Source organism: Barbus barbus (assembly GCF_936440315.1).
Source record: "Barbus barbus genome assembly, chromosome: 1".
In the NCBI taxonomy this organism is placed as follows: Eukaryota; Metazoa; Chordata; class Actinopteri; order Cypriniformes; family Cyprinidae; genus Barbus; species Barbus barbus.
Window position 1 is genome coordinate 9,040,678 of NC_136729.1, and position 23,330 is coordinate 9,064,007.

At 36.6% G+C, this 23,330-nt stretch overlaps 1 pseudogene across 1 annotated transcript; it reads right to left on the reverse strand.

The window, feature by feature from the left end:
- Positions 1-762: 762 nt before the first annotated feature.
- LOC306878541 (kinesin-like protein kif7) lies at positions 763-22,900 on the reverse strand (annotated as a pseudogene). The gene is made up of 19 exons (XR_013785773.1): positions 22,835-22,900; positions 21,012-21,389; positions 19,582-19,767; positions 17,218-17,605; positions 15,290-15,830; positions 14,965-15,108; positions 13,308-13,505; positions 11,051-11,197; positions 10,830-10,960; positions 10,542-10,703; positions 8,588-8,787; positions 8,079-8,246; positions 6,542-6,669; positions 5,916-6,077; positions 5,639-5,825; positions 3,367-3,575; positions 2,678-2,876; positions 1,685-1,846; positions 763-1,093 (listed from the first exon to the last, which is right to left on the reverse strand). The product of XR_013785773.1 is annotated as a kinesin-like protein kif7 (transcript).
- Positions 22,901-23,330: the final 430 nt, after the last annotated feature.

The window sequence follows — 23,330 nt, forward strand, 5'->3', positions numbered from 1 at the left end:
TTTTCGAAACGACGTTTTAATCATCAAAAGAGTCGTTTCTAGTCAAAATGTTCAGGTTTACCCTGACAATTACCCACTACAAACTATTTTGCCTGTTAATGGTTCAAATCAGACGCGGTTCTGTTTCTAAAAAATGAGCAAAAATGCTCGCAGCTATTGCGCATTAGCCACTGCGTAACATAAAAGCTAAAGATTATAGTTATTTACACATTTATGTTGACGGCATTACGCTTTACGCCATTCTTTAACATAGTGGAAATATTTAAATGCATATATAAACAGTTCTTCAAAACACCCCGCCATGCGGGCCAGTGGCGCAATGGATAACGCGTCTGACTACGGATCAGAAGATTCTAGGTTCGACTCCTGGCTGGCTCGGTTTCCTTTTCCAAAATTACACACATATTACTAATTTTGCTTCCTAGTTGTGCTCTTATTTTTCGTTTTTAAAATAAAATATGATCTGGTTAAGTATTTTTTTATATTTATTTTCTATCATGGCATGTTTACTTCATTGTTTATGAAAGAAAAGCCCTTTTACATTCACTAAAAACGTGTCCGAGAGGGTCAGAAACCTGCAACAGTTGAATAAAAAAGTGCTTGAAATGTGATCGAATTAATCAAAAGTACATTCCAAGGATGACTGACAATGAAAAAGTACAAATAAACAATTTGCAATCAGTAATCTTTAGCAATAAAATGGAGATATTCTGAAAACCGTGGATTACTGGTACAATATACTGAAGATACTAACTGTACAAACTACATTGGATTTCTCCGAACATCTATTATTGCTTAAGTGGAGTGAAGTCCTGTGTTGAGGCTCGATCTCCTTAATTCTCTCCGTGGTCTTGTCCCGCTCCAGTGTGTGGAATTCATACCGGGCTGAATTATCCTGTTATTTGGCAGTTCACAAGCTGCTCTCTTCCTGAGCGCCTCCATGCTGTACTGGTCCTCCGTGGGGAGTGAAGAGCGCCTCCATGTTGGCAGAAGAGGAGCATGTACCAGCTCTCGCATCTCTTCTCTTGACTTCTGAACTCTTCAGCAAGTCTGCCCTGGATCCCGATTGAAAGCCGACTGTCACAGTTTGGACCTGAGAAAAGGTGTAAAGAAACATTCAACAATAATCAAATGGAGCATATGGCACATTAAAAGCAAAAATACAACAAAAATGTCATTCCAGCGCAATATTTTCTTTACTTCATGAAACAAACAGATTTGCAGTCACGTTTTCAAATGCACTGGAAGTGATCATGATCATGACACAACCAATATTTTTTCCTTAAAACACTATCCATCAAATCCAAGGCACGATTGTATAACTAAACAAGCATAAATGAGATCTTCGAACTCTGGTTCTAGATGGTCAGGAGATGATGGCTTAAATATTAGTCTGTTCCTCACACACTGACTTCAGAAGACTTGAATACGATGCACAAATGAACTCAAATTAACTCATCTTCAATTATGCTTTTTTTCAGCTTTGATGGTATAAATCCACTTCCATTAAGTGCAGAAAAGAAGCTCAGACATGCTGCTTGAGATTTTTTGATCCACTTTCAAAGAAAATAATAGGTCTGAATAACAAAAGATAAAAACTGTAATACAAAAAAAAAAAAATGTTGGCTAAAACACTGAATATATATATATAAAAAAATTGTTATTGAGTGACAGCAGTTTTCACCTTTGCTTTGTTCTCCAGCGTGAATTACAGGGCCACATATTTCCCTTAGTTTGATGTTCAGCTCCTGATTGGCTATTTTGCAGAAGTTGAACTCTTTGCTGAGGTTGTGGATCAATCCCTCATACTGCCGCTGTCTACCAGCCAAACCCTCATCCATTTGCTCTGGAAACAATAAATTGCCAATACGTTCACCTTACATGTTCATAATGATTTGTGAATTCATGGATCATATTGCCTCATTTTTAACACACTATAGCTGCTATAAAAAAAATGTTCTAAAGTCTTGTTTTGCACTGAATTACATAACACTGGATATGTTTTATAACCAAGGAAAAATAAAATCTAGTGAATGTACTTAAAAGGATACTCCTCCCAGAAATTTAAATTTAAAATTCAATAAAAATTTTATTTACTCGCATTCTGACTTTGGTTAATCTATGAAACACTTAAGATATTTTTAATATAACCTGAGAGGTTTCTATCCCTTCACCGAAAGTCCAGGTAACCAAAACTTAGAAGACCCAAAATGTCATAAAGGCATAAACGAATCCATATGAATCGAGCAGTTTTAATCTCGTGACATGTAAAGAGATACGATCAGTTTATATAATGAGCAGATTTAATTTAGGATTTTATTTACATCTGGTATGTTTGCCAAATGTGATGTGCTCAATGTATGTGTCGATCATTGTTTAGATGTAAATAAGAGCCTAAATTAAATCTCAACATCAAATAAAGTGATTGTATCTCTTCAGTTGGATCAGGATAAAAACGCTCGATTCATTTTTGACACCTTTTTTATCGATTTTTTGGATGTTCAAAATTTTGGTTACCTGGATTTTCAATAGAGGGAAAGGGTTTAAATATATTTAAATTTTTGTGTTGAGTGTTAAGTCTTATAGGTTTGGAACAACGTGAGGGTGAGTAAATGATGAAAGTTTTCATTTTTGGGTGAACTGTCCCTGAAAACTGCAGCAGTCTCAGGACTCAAACCTCAGCACTGCTGCAGCAGGAGCTGGATATGTCTCTCATGTTCCTTCTGCTGCTGGTTGAGTCTACGGTCTGCCTCGAGCTGCTGTCTTTCCAGAGCTGCTTCCAACCACCCAACCAAGTTCTGCTGCTCCTCGACTCTCAGCTCTAGCTCAGCTAGAGCCATCTGCAGCCTGCGCTCCTCCTCACGAAGAGACACGACCTTTGCAAAACACACAATGCGTCATAACAGTCACATTGTTAGCTGAAGCAGAAGGTCAAGTGAATAAAGAAATATTTCAATTTACTTGTAAAGCGCTTCTCACAATAACATGCTGTTACAAAATCACACAATTATAGTTTTCGCCTTTCCCTAATGTGTTAAACAGCTAAACTTACTTCCATTAAATGGCAGTGTGAATATGGAAATAATGTGAGAAAACGTGTTGTTGTTAAAAACCGTGTCTACATTTGCCAAAACAGAGTAAATGTGACCACACAGGCTATAAGCTAACCTGTGGCTGTGATATAAACAAGACGTGCAAGTTTTGTCATTGTTTAACAGGGATTCAGTACTGCATTCCGATGCTTTGCCAAATGATAATAGATCACACGTCTTTGAATAAAACTCCCCACCATGAACAAGTACACTCAAGTGTCACCCTATAACTTCACAAACGAGATATTTCGAGGAAACTCAGACGGTGTCTGACCTTATCAAAGTATTTACAAAGCAGAGCTCTAGTTTCAGAGGCAGACAGGTAGGTGAGTTTGGCCATCAGGTTAATCAGAATCATTGGGTGAGCATGCTGCCTGATGCCCGCAGCTGCCTCTGTCTCTGGGTGATCGCCTCGTTTTTGTACTCGATAGCAGCATCCAGAGCCTCGATGGCCTCGTCCAACTGGAACAGTGTTCATTCTTCCTGATGTTTAACAGAGGACAGTGCAGCTTTAAAAAATGTAATTTGAACATCATGCAAACAATGTTGGTTTTGCAGTTTTTATACCAAGAGTTTTAGAATACTAACATTCTATGGCACAAATGTGGTTATGATATTCTAATTCTATAATTTAACATTTTAGAATTCTTAAACTTTAACAGCATTTAAATCAACTATACGTGATTTTTCTGTTAAATTTGTCGATTCCAACTGATTAAAGCAGGGGTGTCCAATCCTGCTCCTGGAGGGCTACTGTCCTGCAGAGTTTAGCTCCAACCCCAATTAAACACACCTGAACCAGCTAATCAAGGTCTTACAAGGCATACTAAAAAGGTCCAGGCAGGTGTGCTGAGGCAAGATGGAGCTAAACTCTGCAGGACAGTGGTCCTCCAGGACCCCTGGCCTTAAATTTGCAGACTGGTTGGACTTTAAGCAACAACAATCGACTCCTCCAGCAAAAATCTGGGCAAAGTCATATACTGTGTTTCACCCTAAAGTTAGCTAGGACATTCTAAATCTGGAATATTAAACATCAAACACAGATGAGGAGATATTGAGTTTAGAAACTGAGAAATATCTAATATGACAAATCCTTCATGTTTCTTCACATTAGGCTTGCTGCGATAGACAGTGCTGGCGGTGATACCAGTGTGAAGCTGCAACACCGGTTATGTCACTTGCCCACCGCGGCACCGTCCCTCACCGTCATTTAGATTTTTTTAAATAGTAATAAAAATAATTTAGTTCCATTAGAGAACAGACACTACAATTAAAACTGAACGCGGCTGCTCAATGAAGCACAGTGAACGAACGACAGTCGCGCATCACAGATCAGATTTCATATATCACGTGAGGTGAGACAAACAAGACGATGGCATAAGAGTTTCAAAACGAAATGCAAAAGCACCTGTTTTAAAAATATTTTGGATTTTGAAAAGCCTGCTGACCTGCTATTTATCTAAGGTGATATTGGAAATTAGTTTTTTTACATTCGTTTCACATTTATTTGGTTCCACGGTATTTGCTGATTTTTATTTTATTTAAACTGTGATTTTTTTCCCATTATTTTACCAGTTCGTGCCTCCAAACTTTCTTAATCGTTTTGCTAATAAACATTCTGCGGTTTATAATTATGTGTTCCTCAGTCTTTACTGATTTTCAGTTTTGTATACCTATTTAAAATTTGTAAGTTATTTGTTATTTTATATTAGGTATATAGCATGGTGTGTTTTTATTCGTTTTGTTAATTGATGCCGAATTGCCACTAATTTAAAAGTGAAAGTAAAATGCACACTGCGTTTTTACAAGCTATTTAAGCAAAGGAAAGTGAGGGAAAGTGGGAAAACTCAAAACAAACTAAAAACAAAACTGCTTGATGCTGAATTGCTGCAAATTTAAAAGTGAAAGTAAAATGTGCACGGTGCTTTTACAAGCTATTTAAAAGCAGAGGGAAAGAGGGAAAACTGAAGCGAACTAAAAACAAACTGCTTGATGCTGAATTGCCGCTAATTTGAAAGTGAAAGTAAAACGCGCACAGAGCTTTTACAAGTTATTTAAAACCGAAGGAAAGCTAGGAAAAGAGGGAAGCCTCAAACGACCCCCCACCATGGTGATACCGGTGTTGTCGATTAACAGGTGAGAAAATTTCCTCGCCGTCACAACCCTAGTTCATATACTTCAAGGTGTGTTTTTACGCTTTGCTCTGGGTGTTGCAAGTCCAAGGTGATTCACACATAGATGATTTGCAGATTCAGATTCGATAATAAACTTGTACATTTTAAACATTCAAGAATTGTGCACAGTTGTACATTTTGCATCTGTGAAACATTTTATGAATATACATTTTGGTAATATATATTTTTATATAAAAATTGTTTTCGTGCACATGATTTAGGTTTTATGCATGTGAATTTGGCTCCAAGTGTGCATCATTTATTTTGCATAAAGTATTAATGAGAAAAATCTGCTTCCATAGCACTCTTGTATTTTACAGTTAAATACTCCTCAAGCTGTTGTTGCGTGTCTTGTAAAGTTAAGATTTTCACCTCAGGAGAGAGCAGGTCGCCCTGTCTCAGTTTGTCGTCCATTTCCACCCTCTGTTTGGTCCTTCTCCTGCCTGATCTGCTCTGAGTCCTGAGCACTGCTACTGCGCAGCAGACCGTTCCTCTCAGTCAGCTCCCGTTCCAGAGACTCAATTCGGCTCGACATGGTCAACAGGTCTTTACTAAGAGCCTGCAGAGAAAACAGACCATACCACAACTTGTAAAGACTCATAACGGGGTGGATAATGGGACAAAGCAAAACCACAATGTTTTTACAGACTTGACTAGAGCGAAGCTTTTTGGATTCCAGGCCACTGCGTTCCAAGAGCAAGGTCTCCTTTTTGGCTAAGATCTCTTCTCTCTTGGTCAGCTCTCCTTCCAGGTCTTCAAGTCCACGTCGTTGTTCCAGAACCTTCTCCATTTCCTCATCAAGCCAGCGTTTCTGCTCAACCACAGATAATTTTTATATGCAATTACTTACACATTAAATATATGCTCAGTAAGTTTTGAGTTTATTCATCAGATGTTTTTATCCAAAGTGGAACTGAATTCAAGGTTTACATTTTAACTACATATTAATTCCCTGGGAATCAAACCCACAAACATGAACTTGGAAAGAGCACATGCATCGCTCCAAGATAAATAACATAAAGCACAATATAATATAAATAACATAAAGAGACGGAATTTGGGCAGCAAACTGAAGTCTGAACATGTTGAAATAAGCTATTGAAACCTACCCTCAGCCACAAGGAAATGATAATAAAATTCTTTCAAATGTCAATCAAACTATTAAACACTATGACTGAGTAACCAGATCTTAAAATAATATTTTATTGATGGGTAATTGCTGTGGGAAGGGTTTGATGAAAAGGAGCACAATTTCGTTTTTCTGTCTCAACCCACCTGCTGTTCCTCTAGTGATACGAGCGAGCCGTTACTTCCACTTCTCCTCTGGCGCTGGAAGGCAGCGATTTCCTCCATATTAATCCTCAGAATTTTCTGCTGCTGTTCGTTCTCTTTATCTCCAGCTCCTTTGAGAAAGAGAAAGAGGCTGTTTGGTAAATGATTCTCTATTGAACGACAAGAATAACAGAGGCTGAGGTTTCGCTGTAGATTATTGTTCAGAATACAGAAACGCAATGACTAATGCCAGACCTTACAGAACAGAACACAGTGAAAAAACTGTGATGAACACTCCAAAAAACATTAAATGTTTAATTTCTGCAACAGTAGCAGCACCATACAAAGAAATATGTGATCTGAAGCAAACAAGACAGAAAAATAGCTACATTGTAAATTTTATGGAGAAAATGTGAAAGCACATTTAATGTTTTATATTTTATACATTACTGTTCAAAAGCGCAATGCTTCTGAGAGAAGTCTCTTATGCTCACCAAGGCTCCATTTATTTGCTCAAAAATACAGTAAAAACTATTTTGAACAACAGCTTTCTATTTCAATACATTTTAAAATGTAATTTATTCTTGTGATGGCAAAGCCGATTATTTCTGTCTTCAGTAACACATGATCTGATTTGCTGCTCAAAAATCATTTATTATTATCAATGTTGAAAAAACTTCAGGATTCTTTAATAAATAGAAATAAAAAAAACTGAAATCTTTTGTAACAGTATAAATGTTTTTAATGTCAATTTTTGATCAATTTAATGCATCCTTGCTGAAAAAAAGGATACATTTCTTTCTGACCCTAAACACTTTAACAATAGTGTATACCAGGTCTATTCAATTAACTTAATTTGAGGGCCGGATTATCGAATTGAACATTTGAAGGGAGCCAAGGGGGTGGGGGGCCTATAAAATTTGAAATTAAATTTAAATGCATATTCAGCAGTAAAATTAACTAATATTACCAACAGTAACATCTATAAAAGGTTAACACTAGTGCTGTCTGACATTCAACAACAACAAAAAAAAATCTAATTGTTTTCTGTAATTAATTCAAAAAACGTGACTAAATGCATATTCATATATTTGTGTTGTCATATTTTCACACCGAACTTCCAAATTAATATAAAAACAATATAAAGATTGTATATTTTAAATATGTGTTTAATGGCATCTTTTTACTAGCCTATTATTAACAAAGAAGTATCATTGATACAAATAATGTTACTGTTAGTAACTAATTAGTGCAAGAACAATTCAAGGCGAATGTGCAACCTACGTACTTCTTCTCGGGCCAGATGAAGATGATTGGCGGGCCACCAATTGAATAGCCCTGGTGTATACAGTATTTATATTATATCAAGAAAAACAGCAACCACAGCCTCTGTCTGGAAACAATCATTATTTCTGCAATTCCACTGCTAATGAAGCATAAATTACACACTTCACTTATAATTCCAGTTATACTCTTGATTTCTCTCAGGCTCCGTTTCCCACCTGCGATGATAAAAGACTGAACGCAACACTTAGCTCACCTTGACTCTGTGCTTTCCTTTCTGCATCTCACTCTCCAGCCGCCTCTTCTGCTGGCTCTCCTCTCGCAGGCGGCGCTGCAGAAGGTCCTGCTGCTGCTTCATGTTCTGCATGTTCCTCTTGAGTTCCTGCATGCGCCGCTCGCTCTGTTTTGCATTGAACTTGTATTGCTACAATCTACAAGAATAAGTATTATAAATTGGAACAGTTATATATAGTAAATATTTACTAAAAAATTTACATTTCTTAATTCCTTAATTTTTGTTCCTCGAAGATTCTTCACAAATGATAACTAAACCTAAAAGTGGCTATTTTAATAAATATTTGCAAATTATGATAGAGTAAGGTCTGTTTCAAATGTCATTTAAGTAATTTTATTTGGTCAATTCATGCTGTGATATTCAAAATACTGAAATTTTGGTGTGGTGACAACCCTAAAAGCATTCTAGAGAAACGCCACTCAAACAGGATTTCCATAATGTTGCCTTTCGGCAAGGTAAAGCTGCCAGACACAGACCTGAACTTTGCTCTGCGCAGCTGCGATTTTCCTCCTGCACTCCTGAGCTTTGGAGCGGTCAGCAGCGTCACGGTCGCCCTGAACCTCCAGCTGCTTTTGTGCCTTTGTGAGCTCCACACGGGCCTGCTCCGCCTCAGCTTCCAGCTCAGAGATCTTACGACTGTACTGCCTGTTCATGGCCTGGGCGTCCTTACCTAGAGAGAAAGAGAGGACAGGATCATTTTAGAGAACAGGAAGATTTGTAAACCACAGGAAAAAAAACACTGATAATTATAAACTCATAACTATAATTATAAACTCAAGTAAGAGCAAAAGTGAGAGTAAAAGAAAAAATATAATTATTTTAAATAAATGCTGTTCTTTTGGACTTTCTATTCATCAAAGAATCCTGAAAAAATATGAAGCAGCACAACTGTTTTCAAGTAATAATAAGAAATATGTCTTGAGCATCAAATCAGCATATTAGGATCATGTGACACTGAAGACTGGAGTAATGATGCTGAAAATTCAGCTTTACCATCACAGAAATAAATATCCTAAAAACAGAAAATAGTTATGAATAATATTTCACATTATTACTGTTTTACTGCATTTCTGATCAAATAAATGCAAACTTTGGGAGCATGAGAGACTTCAAAACAATTATTATAATAATAATACCGACCCCAAATGTCTGACTGGTGACGTGCAAAGACAAATTCACAAGTTTAAACTGAACAGCTACTGTTGTGAAACTAATGTAATCAATTGTCTGGAAAATTCTATATATTTCTTTATGAAAATCTAAATAAAATAATTTTATTATGCCATCTGCTGGAGTCGTGACCTAACAGTTCACATTCATGCTTGGATATGTTGAGATGGGGTGCCTTTATACAAAATAAAAGTTAATTTCTTACATTAACAGAAAAGACTTTAACCATGTCAAGCATTTCTTAAGCACATAAAACAACACAAGCATCTTGAGTCACAACTGATGAAGGTTCTTGATTGCACAGCACAAAGACTCGACTAATAGATGATGAAACTGGTAGTCAATCATTTTCATTATCCATTAATAAAGTTTTTATTGATTAGTTGCACACTAGTAGGGCAAAGAAAAGTGCCCGATGCCGATAAATATACACATATACACAGAATTACATGATCTGTTACGTTTTAAGCAAACATTTAAGGAACTGTTGGGAAAAAAATCTGATGTGTAACATTATATTGGATCTGTGCGGTACAGTAGGTCTTAATAATATATAGGCTGCCAGTCGCATTAATGTTAATCAAACAATAACAGAAAAGAGGGAATCACTCGGTGCTCTTGATTGAACTGCTTTTGTAGTTTTAATAATCAATTTATTTGTAATGAACACACAAAAGGGATTTTTACATTTTTTTGATTTTTTTTCTTACTTGAATACTTTTGTTTAGATGTAAAATGAAAAAGGTAATGCATAGTTTTTTTGCATCTGTTCTTATTTATAATAAGATAACGATAAAAATAAAAAAAAATGCTATATTGTCATTATTAATATAATAATTATCATTAAGAAAAGAACTGGAGGAAAAGATGCAGCGCTGCTAGGTGATTTTGCTTTGGAACCTTCAGAAATCTTTAACTAAATTTTTATAAAAATTGAGTTTGCTAACTCTATCAATTTCAAACAGGTGTAGCTCAGTCTTTTTTCATAATTTTGAAGGTCTTTTAATGGAGAATGTGAAAACAGAAATAACTAATTTTTGATAATTGTTTAATAATTGTTTAATAATGCTCATTGTGACTCATTTTGCCAGCACAGGTCACATTTATAAACTGCTCTTCCAATGGAGATTAATGTAATTATCATAAAAGGTGCACACAAACATTTTCAGGCTTTTTTCTTTGTTTTGTTTTAACACTACATTACATATTTTAGTAGTGGTACTTCTGACCAGCAGGTTTTCTCAACAGCCTCACCTGTCTTGACCAGCTATTTAATGAGTTCCTCCTTCATGCGGATGGTGATGGAGAGCTCTTTGATCTTCTGCTGTGCCTGCAGAAGCCCTCTCTCTGAGAAGAGCTCACCTCCAAAACCTCTCACGCTCTCCCACACCGACCTCTCGCCAACGCTGCTGTTAGCTGGACAATCAATCACAACAAATCAAAGCTAAATGACTGAATATTGGAAAGAAACTAATGTAGGCCGGTGCTCTTCCGTCAAACACAGAGACCCTTGTCAAATGTTTTCAAGGACGTTTAACTCACATGTGCGTCTGGTGCATTGTAGACCCAGAGGATGGATGAGTCCAAACGCCTGAGACAGGGTTGCCCTGGTCCCAGCACAAGACCCTTGGAGCAATGGAGCATCTTTCTTTGTCCAGGTTACATTGATGGATCTGTCAATAATGATGGCAATGCTGAATCAATTAGCCATTCATACTCAATGAACCTTCTCATTAGAACTAGATTAATATCATTTTACATACTTCCGTTTATCTCTGGCGGTCTGAACATGGCCATCTTCATCTCGGTTCACTCCTTTCCCAGAGGTTTCGCAGAGAGTTTCCTCGTCCGCTGTCCCACTGGGTCTGGTCTGAAAATGAGCCGTTGTCTACTGCCACACAAATTTCAGCCTAAAAACAGTTCACATAAAGGCGAAAACTACATATTACTACATATCCCACACATCGATCCCATAGAAAGCACAAGATATTCCCTATTAATTTTTTTCCTCACGGATTTCTAAAAGTATTTAGTAAGTATTTTTCAGCCTTTAACCAAACCAGAAAGCTCAAATAATAATTAACAATATTAAAACATTTGATGTGAAGTGTTTGGGATTGTTAGGGCACACAATCGACTAAAATATCTGACACACACACACACACACACACCATTTCCAACAATTTCACCAATAATAATGCTAGTGAACTATATTTGGCAGAAAAACATTATGTAATTTATAAAATAAATGTAATTTATTCCTGTGATAGCAGAGCTGAATTTTCAGCATCATTACTTGTGTCACATCATCCTTCAGAAATCATTCTAATATGCTGATTTGCTGCTTAAGAAACATTACTTATATCAGTGTTGAAAACAGTTGTGCTGTTTCCTATTTCTGTGGAAACAAAGCAGTTCATCTGAAGGAGCATTTATTTGAAAAAGATTTATTTGAAAAAGAAAAGCTGTTTGTTCTCACTTGATCGCTTGATTTAAAGGGGTCACATGACAATGCTAAAAATAACATTATTTTGTGTATTTGATGTAATGCAATGTGTTTACACTGTTTAAAGTTATTTTCCACATACCATACATTATTGTTGCTCCTCTCTGCCTCGATTTTTACAAAGCTCATTGTTCTGAAAAAATGCGGTGTGCTCTGATTGGCCAGCTATCCAGTGCATTGAGACTGGCTGAATACCTCAAGCGTGTGACAGAAATGTTACACCCCTTACCATATCAGGAAACACACAGTGCCTCTACGACATGTAGGCGGCGGCAACAATACAACAGCGAGAATAATTTATGCCTTCTTTCTTTGCGGAAACATTTAGGCGGCGTTTTGCAAATTTACCCACACAGTGATGTAGATATGCGTGTTTAAATTAGACTTTTTAGGAAGGCGTGGACGAGTCTTGACTTTTATATAGAATATCTTTTTGGATTTGAGACTATAGTCTTTGCAACTTCACGGATCTTATACAGTGCCCTCCATAAGTATTGGAACAGTAAAGACAAAATTGCTCTGTTGGCTGTGGAGTCAAGACATTTACAGGAACTCTAAAAGTGCTGAACTTCTTAGCTGGTAAAACATCTATGTGTTGAAATGGCTAATAATAAAATGTGACATTCTGTAGTTTTGTCTCATATTCATCTTTTAATCATATTTGCAAATGTCTTGACTCCACAGCCAACAGAGCAATTTTGTCTTTACTGTTCCAATACTTATGGAGGGCACTGTATATGCACAAACAGCTTTTAACATTCCAAAGACAAATGAAAATTTTAAATTGCATCATATGACGCCTTTAATGTGTCCTTGATGAATAATAATAGTTCATTTCTTTAGAAATACTTACTGATCCCAAACTTTTGAACAGTAGATGTACATGCATAATCTTGACTAGGGTTGTACAATGTAAACAAAACCAGAGAAGAGTCACTGTAAATGCTGGTTGTTGAGTGTTTCTGTTTTATCCCTCTTTTAAAATTGAAACTAGGTAAACGTAAAATTCGGCAAAGTGCTTCTTCGCTGCTGTTTCAGCTGCTATTTTTTTCTGCACTGCCACTCTCGTTTTGGAGAGCAGTGAAGTGGTCGAGTCTGTCAAGTATAAACGTCTCATGTGTGCAGCGAGCCGTCCCAAACAAACAAGGCTTAACACACAGCCGCTCATGGCTTATTGCTTTAATAAATAACCATGTCTCCAGACAATACATCAAATGCCAGCTTGTCATACAACAGGCTTGAAAAATAGGCATTAAAAGTGAGTTTAGGGTGTACAATTGACTGTTAAGACATCACGTTATATTGGCAATTAGCTGAATTTGTTTGCATCTGAAAGTATGTGGATGGAAGTCAAAACACAAATTACACAGCGTGTGTGGCAAGTGTTTGAAGATGTTTGTATACTACTAACAGCTCAGCCCAGGTGGCGGCAGCTGTGGGTTGTATCTTGAATTAAAGTTGATGTGTGTTTGTGGTCGAGGATGCTGTGAGACAAATCAAAACATATCAATTACCTGTCTGGCGAAGCTTCTGCCCACATCACTGTCGCAGGGAGGAGTGAGGCGGCCGGCGGTGTCTAATGTCTGCAGTAGTGAGTTGATAGGAGCCATGTGAGGTCTCTGTTTCAGGTGGAGCAGCCCCACTCCTCCAGGCTGGGCTAACAGACTGTGAAGCTCCGCTATTAGATCCTGCTGCTCCTGTAGTTTATCACTCTAGGAATGAAAGAAAATGACATCCAGTTACAACCAGGTGAAAATACAAAAGATGTCTCCAGTGTTGTTTTAAGTCTCGTTTGCATTGTACCAGTGTTGTGCACCATTTAGAATTTGAAGGAGATGGATAGATAGATTTTATATTTGCTTATATTAGTTTAAGATGTTCATGTAATATTTATTTTCTACAGCTTTATTTTAATTAACGAAAATGATTTTTAATGGTTTTATTTAAACAATTATTGTTATTTATTCAAAAACAGAAAAGCGTGTCTATTGTGCATGTTGAAGAACTGAACAATTGAGCTGCGCTCAGATCAATCATCTATTTATAAACCTGACTGCTTAGCTTTGTTGTCTGTGGGTAAAATATTGTCTGTAAAATATACAAAAACAGACAAACAGCTGAATGATGTGCAAATGAATGTGACAACGCATGGGCTTATAGGAGATTTTTCAAGACAGCAAAGCAATTTCACAGCACCATCTTTTGTAAAGATACAGGGTTCTCAAACTTATTCCCATGCATTTCCATGACTTCACTATGATATTTCCAGTTTGTTTGCAATTACTGGATAATAATCATTTTCACTTAGAATAATTCTCTAGTAAATTAGACTTGCAAATCATTATGGAGAAAACCGGACATTACTATCTGCAAGTTTTACTTAATTAAACCCTTTTTGCATTTCCAGGGTTCTTATAAGCAGAATATTTGGGTACATTTCTATAGTGGTGAACAGGAGGCTACAAACAACACTATTTTTGTGTTCACATTTGATGCAATACCAAAAAGAAAAAGAAAAAAAATCCACAAAAGTGTTTCAACAACTTTCCAAAAGAGGAATAAAGTAACCATCACTCCATTAGGAAACACTTTCACAAAAGTGTTTGGCCATTTAATTCCCAGGTTATAAAATATAATGTTATACATGTACACTGTCGTTGACAAAAGTTCAGTAAGATTTTGTTTTCTGGGGGAATAAAAAAATTAGTAAGGACACATTAAATTGATCAAAAGTGACAGTAAAGACATTTGCATTATAACAAAAGATTTATTTCAAATAAATACTGTTCTTTCGAACTTTCGAATCATAAACTGAAGACTGGAGTAACGGCTGCTGATTTTTAGCAAATAAATGCAGCCTTGGTGAGAATAAGAATCTTGCCAACCCTAAACTTTTCAAGAGCATTGTACAGTATTTTTTTCTAGATTTACGATGTTAATAACTTTATGATTTATGAAACATTACTGTTTGTGAAAACTATCCATCTTGGGAACCTAATTAAAGCAGAACCTAATTAGACATAGTTCTTATTTACTACTACAGAAACAGAGTTTTTCCAAGACTTTTAAGAATGCATTAATTTCCAACTCTGAAATATAGCACAATTAAATCTTCATTCAAAAACACATCTCAAACCACAGAGAATTTGATAGAGACTTCAGTTCTCTCACCTGTTGTTTGTATTGTTCCATAGCATCTTCCGGGGCAGCTAAGAAGTCGGTGTTTTCTTGATCTAGTCGCTGTATCCGGGCTTGCAGCTGGGAAATGTAGTCCTCACGGTCTCCGCTCCAGTCCTCTTTCACATGGTCAGGATCCTTTGGCATAAATAAATCCCACTGCTGTGAGAATTACGCAGATAATCACCTCATGACATCTGACATCTCTGAAATTAATGCTTGAGAAATAATGACCTGACAAGTTACATTATTGCCTTTTTATGATGAATTGCTAAACATAAAATATTAATATCTGAAAATGGATGTGCCTGCAGCCAACCTGGTTGTTCAGTGCCACCCGCCCTCTTTTCAACGCGGTGCTGTCCTCGGTAGAGCTGCTCTCAATGCCGCTGTCCAGCTCCGATGCTGAGGTCAAACCACTGCGTTCCTCCTCAACGGCGCAAAGCCACTCTTTCACCTGCAGGAGCTGACCTGCATTCAGAGTTCCTTCGCCCTGCAGCTCCGTCAAAAGTCTGTAGGCTGAGTCCGTGCAAGTCCTATAGTGGGTGCTCTCTGCTTGCAGCTTCCTCACGTCCAGTTCAAAGGGCCGAAGTCTTTTCTTGGGGTCGGAGCAAGCAAATATGCGGGTTTCAGAGAGCTGGCGGTTCTCAAGAGCTCGTCTTAGCGCTTTGATCTGGAGTTCAAGGCCCTCGATGCGGTCTGGTTCCCCCCGGCAGTTGACTGTGGCCCGGTTCTGAATGTTGCGAGCCCGCTTGGCGTAGTTGAGTGTGTTTAGGCTCTCATCAAAGTCGGAGGAGGACGGGCTTATGCAGGCAATCATGAGGGTTTTGGCGTTGCCTCCGAGAGAGTCCTTTTGGATCCTGACAACAAGATGCAACACAGCTCGACACATCTTAAAAGCCTTTAAACTATATCAAGGCAATGTTACACATTCCCTCTTTCCAAAACTTGACAACAAAAACACCACTGAGAGCAATTCATTTTCACACAACAAACTAACAATCTATACACTACAGTTCAAAAGATTGTGGCCAGTAAGATTTGATTATGTTTTTGAAATAAGTATGTTATGCTGAACCAGGCTGAACTTATTTGATCAAAAACACAGTAAAAACAGAAATATTATTAGCATTTAAAATAACAGTTTTCTATTTTTACACATTTTAAAATATAATTTATTTCTGTGATGGCAAAGCTGAATTTTCAGCATCATTAATACAGTCTTCAGTGTCACAAGATCCTTCAGAAATCCTTCTGATATGTGAACCTGGACCACAAAACCAGTCATAAGTGTCAATTTTTCATTGATGTATGGGTTGTTAGGATAGAACAATATTTGGCCGAGATACAACTATTTGAAAAACTGGAATCTGAGGGTGCAAAAAAATCAAAATATTGAGAAAATTTCCTTTGAAGCTGTCCAAATTAAGTTCTTAGCAAGGCATTTTACTAATCAAATATTAAGTTTTAATATATTTACGATAGGAAATGTATAACATATCTTCATGGAACAAGATCTTTACTTAATATCCTAATAATTTTTGGCATAAAAGAGAAATAGATCATTTTGACCCATACAATGTATTTTTGGATATTGCTACAAATATACCCGTGCTGCTTAAGATTGGTTTTGTGGTCCAGGGCCACATATGCTGATTTGATACTCAATAGTTCATATTATTATCTATGTTAAAATCTGTTTTGCTGCGTAATATTGCTGTGAAAACCATAATACATTTTTTCAGGATTCTTTGATCCTTTTTAAAGGTAGTGTGCAATTACTCAGAACATCACAGTAATTAACATTTTTCAACATATTAAAATAGAGAAGAGTTATTTTAAATAAATGTTTCTATTTTTTTTTTTTAAACAAATAAATGCTGCCTTGGCGAGCATAAGAGAATTCTTTCTAAAACAAAAAATCTTACCAACCCAAAATATTTGAAAAATATGTCACAAACTAAATTTAAAAAATTCCTAAAGAAAAAAAGTCAGTGGAACTTGGGTTTAACATCTAAGGCTATTTTATCTGTAAGAACAATGTAGAAGAATAAAAAATAAAAATACAGAAAGTCAAAATTTTACTTCACTAAAATCACTAAAATACTTTTTGCCTTTAAGCAATAAAATTATTTTTGACTGTAAGCAATAGCAATAGTGATTCTTGATTTACCAAACACTACTCTGCATTAAAGACTTCTTGCAATTATATTGCGATCAGCATTTTTAACAAATGAGTAAAATTACCTGGTGATTTTGGAATCCCTGTATGGGATATGGGTGCCTTTTCTTTTGGGGTCCCCAAGTGCTCCAATGACATTTCCAAGAGCCAGAAGACCACTGTTGATCTGAATGCTCTCCTTGAGCCGTTCACCAGTGTTGCCTGTTTTGAGGATGCGCTCTGATCCAGCCAAGTCCACAAAATGAAATTTGGAAGAGAGGATCTGCACAGTCCTGGCTGCTGCTTGAGAACCTCCACGCCTCTGTTCCATGAGCACCGTGAAGATAGTGTGAGAGCGGCTGGAGTGGGGGTTCATCTGGGTGGCCCCAGTGTGACGGGCCGTCTTTCCTGACTCCAAGAGACTCAGCACTTCATCAAGTCCCTCCACTTCACATTCCTTCACACCGCAAAGCACTGTGGGTAACCACAAAGAAGTCTTTCTTTTTCTGAACAGTCACATACTGCAAAAAGACTTTCTGAAAACATCCTGATTAGTCAGCTTTTCTAGACAGGCAATTATGAAGAATCAAAACACCAAGTACATAAAAAAACAGAAATTAAAGAGAAAATAAAAGAGGAGAAGCATCAAAACTTAAAATGACTGAATAATAAACAGATGCTGTCAGGATTTTGTCAACTTATGAGCAGCTGACATGATTTTAACTAACCTGCTGACATGACAAGACTTACCTGCAGAGTGACATGCTGTAATTACTCTAAAACCATTTTTTTTTTTAAATAAAAATGTTACAGGATTATTCTGTTTGAAAAAAAAAAGCAATATCAAGTCAAGTTAAGCTTTATTGTCATTCTGCTACATGTGGGGACATACAGTGGAACGTGTCATGCCTCGCAGGACCACAGTGCTACATAAATACAGACATACAACAATGAAGTAAAAAACACTATAAACCTATACACTATAACCTACTGACAGATTTAACTATAAGTATACTATATATATATATAAATATTTACCCTATACAAAATAAAAAAATAAAAGATAAAAAATACAATGATGTTGTGCATGACTGTCAGCTGTGCAGCACAGTGTCAGAACACGGCCAGGTATGTTGTCAGGACCCGCAGCCTTGCGTGGGTTAATCCTAGATAGGGTCTTCCTTACGTCGGCTGGAGACAGACAGAGCGCCCGGTCGTTGGGAGGTGTGGGCAGTTTTTGTGCAGGTGTGTCATTCTGCATTTCAAACCGTGAATAAAAGTGGTTGAGTGCATCTCAGAGGGATGTGTCAACATCACAGGCCTGTGGCGGGGGCTTGTAGTCAGTGATGGTCTGAATGGCTTGCCACAGGCTCCGTGTGTCTCTGCTGTCTGTGAAGTGATTGTTGATTTTTTTGAGCATATGACCGTTTTGCATTTTTGATGCCACAGGACAGATCGGCTCTTGCTGTTTTGAGGGCTGCTTTATCTCCTGATCTGAATGCTTCATCTCTGGTCTTTAGGAGCCCACGAACCTCTGCTGTCATCCATGGCTTCTGGTTTGCACGTGTGGTGATGGTCTTGGTGACTGTCACATCATCTATGCATTTTTTGATGTAAGCAGTCACAGTTTCAGTGTACTCATGCAGGTCTGTGTGGTTGTTGTAGGTGGCTGCCTCTTTAAACATGTTCCAGTCTGTGCACTGAAAGCAGTCCTGTAGTGTTGAGGTAGCATCATTTGGCCAAATTGTGATGAGTTTTTGAACCTGTTTGGTGAGTTTGAGAAGTGGTCTGTATGTTGGGATTAGCATAACAGAGATGTGGTCCGAGTACCCGAGGTGGGGGCGGGGTACAGCCTTGTATATAATATTTACAAATAATACATTTTAAACAAGAAATATTCTTTAATTATTACACATGGAGCTTTTTTAAGTCATTAATTGGCAACCCACAAAACTGATTTTGATAAGTCAAAGTTTATGGTCTTTTTTTTTTGAAGAAATTAACACTTATGCAGCAAAGATGCATTACATTGATCAAAAGTGAAAGTAAATATAACGTTACAAAAGGTTTATATTTTAAATAAATGCTGATTTTCTGTTAATCAAAGAATCCTGAAAGAAAAAAACTTTTTTTTTTGAAGCAGCACAGTTGTTTTTAACATTGATAATAATAAATGTTTCTTGAGCACTACAAATCAGCATATTAGAATGATTTCTGAAGGATCATGTGACACTGAAGACTGGAGTAATTATGCTGAAAATTCAGCTTTGGAATCACAGGAAAAGAAATACACTTTAAAACGTATTATAGAAAACGTATTTTAAATTATTTTTGATGTATTTGATGACTTATATAAGACATTAAAAAAAATCTTATCAAATGGTAGTGTATTTGCCCATTCCTACTTGTTCTATACTGGAGGAGAATTTTGTTTTCTCTCACAAACTTACCTATGTTGCCCTTTTCATCCTCTCGAATATTTATGTATTTACTGGCCGTCTCAACTTCCAAAAGGTCTCTGAAGACCTCTTTGTAAACCTCCATGTACGACACTCGGACGGAGAAGTCATCCAGCAGTTTGAAGATCTCAGCCACAGCTCTGGGAATGATGCCCTGTTCGTCATCCCTAAAAGCAGCTGCAGCCAAAAAACCAACAGCAGGTTAATGAATAACTCTATGAGGCAGAATGCTAAAACGCAAGATCTCAGATTGCAAGCGAGGCGGTGGCAAATGAACTGGGGGAGGTGTTGCTGGCAGCAAAAACGTGCAAACTCGTGGAAGCTTTTTAACAAGACACAGACAAAGCCTTTACTAGCCTTGTGAATCATGTCTGGTCTAGATGAAGCCCAATTAATAATATGCTGTAAGGCCCTGAACTCAGGCATGCTTTTGATCTGTTTACTCAACACATCAGCTGTCACAATACTCAATACACCTCCAATGAAAGAAAAACATTGCACTTCTATATATTGATGAATTTTAAAGCACTGTAACACTGTTTATTAATGTGAAGAAATCTGTATTGTATAAAGCTCTATGGGTGGGCGATCTGACGATTTTCTAATGAATAACAGAGATTGTGACCAAACGTGCCCTATTTATGTCTGTATGTAAATATATCCACACATCTTTCAGTTTTAAAGATATTAACATGGATGAATGAGAAAGTGAAGAGTGACTTGTTAAAATTTTTCTGTGCATGCCTAAACAGTCAAAAACACACAAAAATAAAGACAAAAAAAAAGAAATTTTAAAGTGACAGCAAATCTTAAAACTTAAAGTGACAGCAGCCTAATTAAACCAGCTGCTGCCTATCATTAATGCTAATCAAACAACCAAAGAAAAATAGAAAATCACTCAGTGCTAATCATTATTAAAAATCAATGTAGAGTTCATTCATGCGGTTTTATATTTTACATTTGATTACTTTATTCATTTTCAATAGTATTTCTATTCTGAATAAGCTATTGTTAGACAGACTTACATGAAAAAAATTAAACCACTGTTTATTTAATTTGTATATTTGTTCTATTGCTCGTCATTTGTTTCTTTGTTCTGACTACTTACTAGTCTTCAATAAGCCTGAGAACTTTTTACTTATATTAGTTGTAGGGTTTACAGTTTTTTTACAGCACAGTAACTTGAAAAAGAATTGTTATAAGATTGTGGTCTTTCCTAAAAAAAATTAAATAGTAATATGATATCGCACACTAGTAAATTTGAAAATGCAGTGCATCGTGATATCGAATTGAACTGAATCGATGACATGATAATCGTAATCGATCCGAACCGTGAGACCAGTGTAGGTTCACACCCCTATCGCACACACCTATAAAGTGCTATATAAATAAATGCTTTGACTTTTGTATAAAAGACTTACAAATGTTGGCTTCTCCAATGGTGTAGGTTTTGCCCGAGCCTGTCTGCCCATAGGCGAAAACCGTGGCATTGAAACCATGAAAGAAGGCCTCGATGAGGGGTTGAACACACTCTGTGTACACATCCTCCTGCGTAGAGTTATCTTCAAACACAAAGTCACAGTGGAAGTGGCAGTCATTGCCCAGGGTGACCCTCCTCTCCTCTGGGTCTGCAGTGATGCAGCTCTCATGGTTGCACAAAATCTCTTTGGGAAGCAGCGGACGCACCCGGACTGCCACCTGTACAGCCGTTTCCTCCACCTTACTTTGGCCGGCTCCTTTGAGAGACATTGCTGAGCTGATTAGTGGTCCTTCATTACTTTTGTGGGGCTGTGATGCCGCTTCCCATGGTCATTGAATGAAATAAGAAGCAGTTATAGATAGACAGAGTATAGGGCAAAACATCTCTGAAACAGTCTATTAAAATACGGCCAAGTGTACCATGCTAATAATAGGAATTTTCTGCGTTGTTTTTCTCACAATGCAATACAATACAATTACCCGTGTTTTGAATTATGCGGTAAATTGTGTTGTGTTTTAGGGTTAAAGGAAATGTCTGTAAACGTCAAGAAAAATATTCTGGTAACTTTCTGCCAAGATATTTTCTATTTTTCTATGGATTTTTTTCTTACAGTGCAGAGACCTATCAAACAACCTTTAGGTCAATAAAAATTAATAATAACAATAATAAAAAGAAATCACTTTACAAAGGAAGTGTAAAAACAGGAAACATACAAATAGGAATCATAAGCAACACTTCTATTCTAGTATAAATATAAAAAATAATAGGCGTAACTGATAAATAACTGCAAATAAAAAAAACTAGTTGTTAATATTACAATACAATATGCTCTGCTAACAAAAAACAAAAAGGTAAACACCACAATAAATAAAACAAAGGATATTTTTTCAAGATATTATAAAACAATAAGTACACAAAAATGTAGAAAACTAAAATGGGAAATGGATCTTGAAAAACTAAAACCAACTGAATATTAAAACATATGATTGAATATTAAACAAAACAATTCTAGCAGTGTCTGCTAATATTTATTATAAACTATTTTTGTTTTTGTTAACACCCATTAACTGAGAACAAGATTTAAAAGTAGCTACATTACAGTGAAAGGTTACGATATTTATATTGAAAAATGCAGCTGCTCTTCTTTATTAAACATAGTTGACACAAAACATTAAATGGACATGTTTTAAAAGATGGTATGGTATTTGAGTATGTCTAATTATTTTAATTTTTTTTTGAGTAGGCTAATGCTGTTGATTTTGTATCTTTTGTAACAGATTTGCGGTCGATGTTACAGTGTGCCGAAAACAAACAGCTTTTCAGACGATCACAAACTATGAGACAACAAAAACAAACTCCGAGGCAATAAACAACGTTATAAGACAATTATACGATACAGCGATAACAAACTAGGTACAAGACAATAAACCATAAACTAACTATTTATAATGCTCCCAAAAAGGCCGTGTTAAGTTTAAATTTGATGCACGAGTAAATACAGCTAAAGTATTTCCAAAACACTTTTGCAGCGCAACAAATGACAACAATAACGAGATTCAGAAAGCCTCAGAGAGTTCATAACTGCAGATGAATGTGTTGAACTCTTTCCTAAAGTCAGATTAGCCGAGGTTAGCCGCTAGCAAACTCATTAAAACGTTTAAATCTCTCAAGACACAAAGCTCAGAAAAACACGCACGCGTTTATTCGCCTAACAACACTCAAAGCCTCGGCTTTAGTGTGGTTCTTCATAACTTTCAAATTTACTGTTGTTTCCGAGTCCATCAATCTGAGTCCTCAGGGCGCAGGGCACATCCCAATCCCAAATTACCATTCCCTAGATCCAGACCAGCCCACGACCACCGAGGAGGGCTTCCCAAATGCCTGAGTAAAATCTGACCTGTTTGTTTAGTTTTTGTTGTAATATTTTGACCTAACTATAGAGAAAATTATCTTTATTATGTTAAAACGAACCGTTAACAAGTTTGGATTTGCTATAAGAAAGAAAGAAAGAAAGAAAGAAAGAAAGAAAGAAAGAAAGAAAGAAAGAAAGATTTTGATTTGATTTGAAAGTATGATTTATAGCCACACAAACATCTTTATTCTTATAGGGGAGACTGGGGCTAGTTGTCAGTCACAATTTATAGGCTACTGCAGAAAATTGTTAAATATAAGTTTATGTTTGAAAGTCAATTTCTTTACTTAAACAAATTCTAAACATTATTGTGGAGGTAGAAATAAACATGAACACATGAATTTGTTC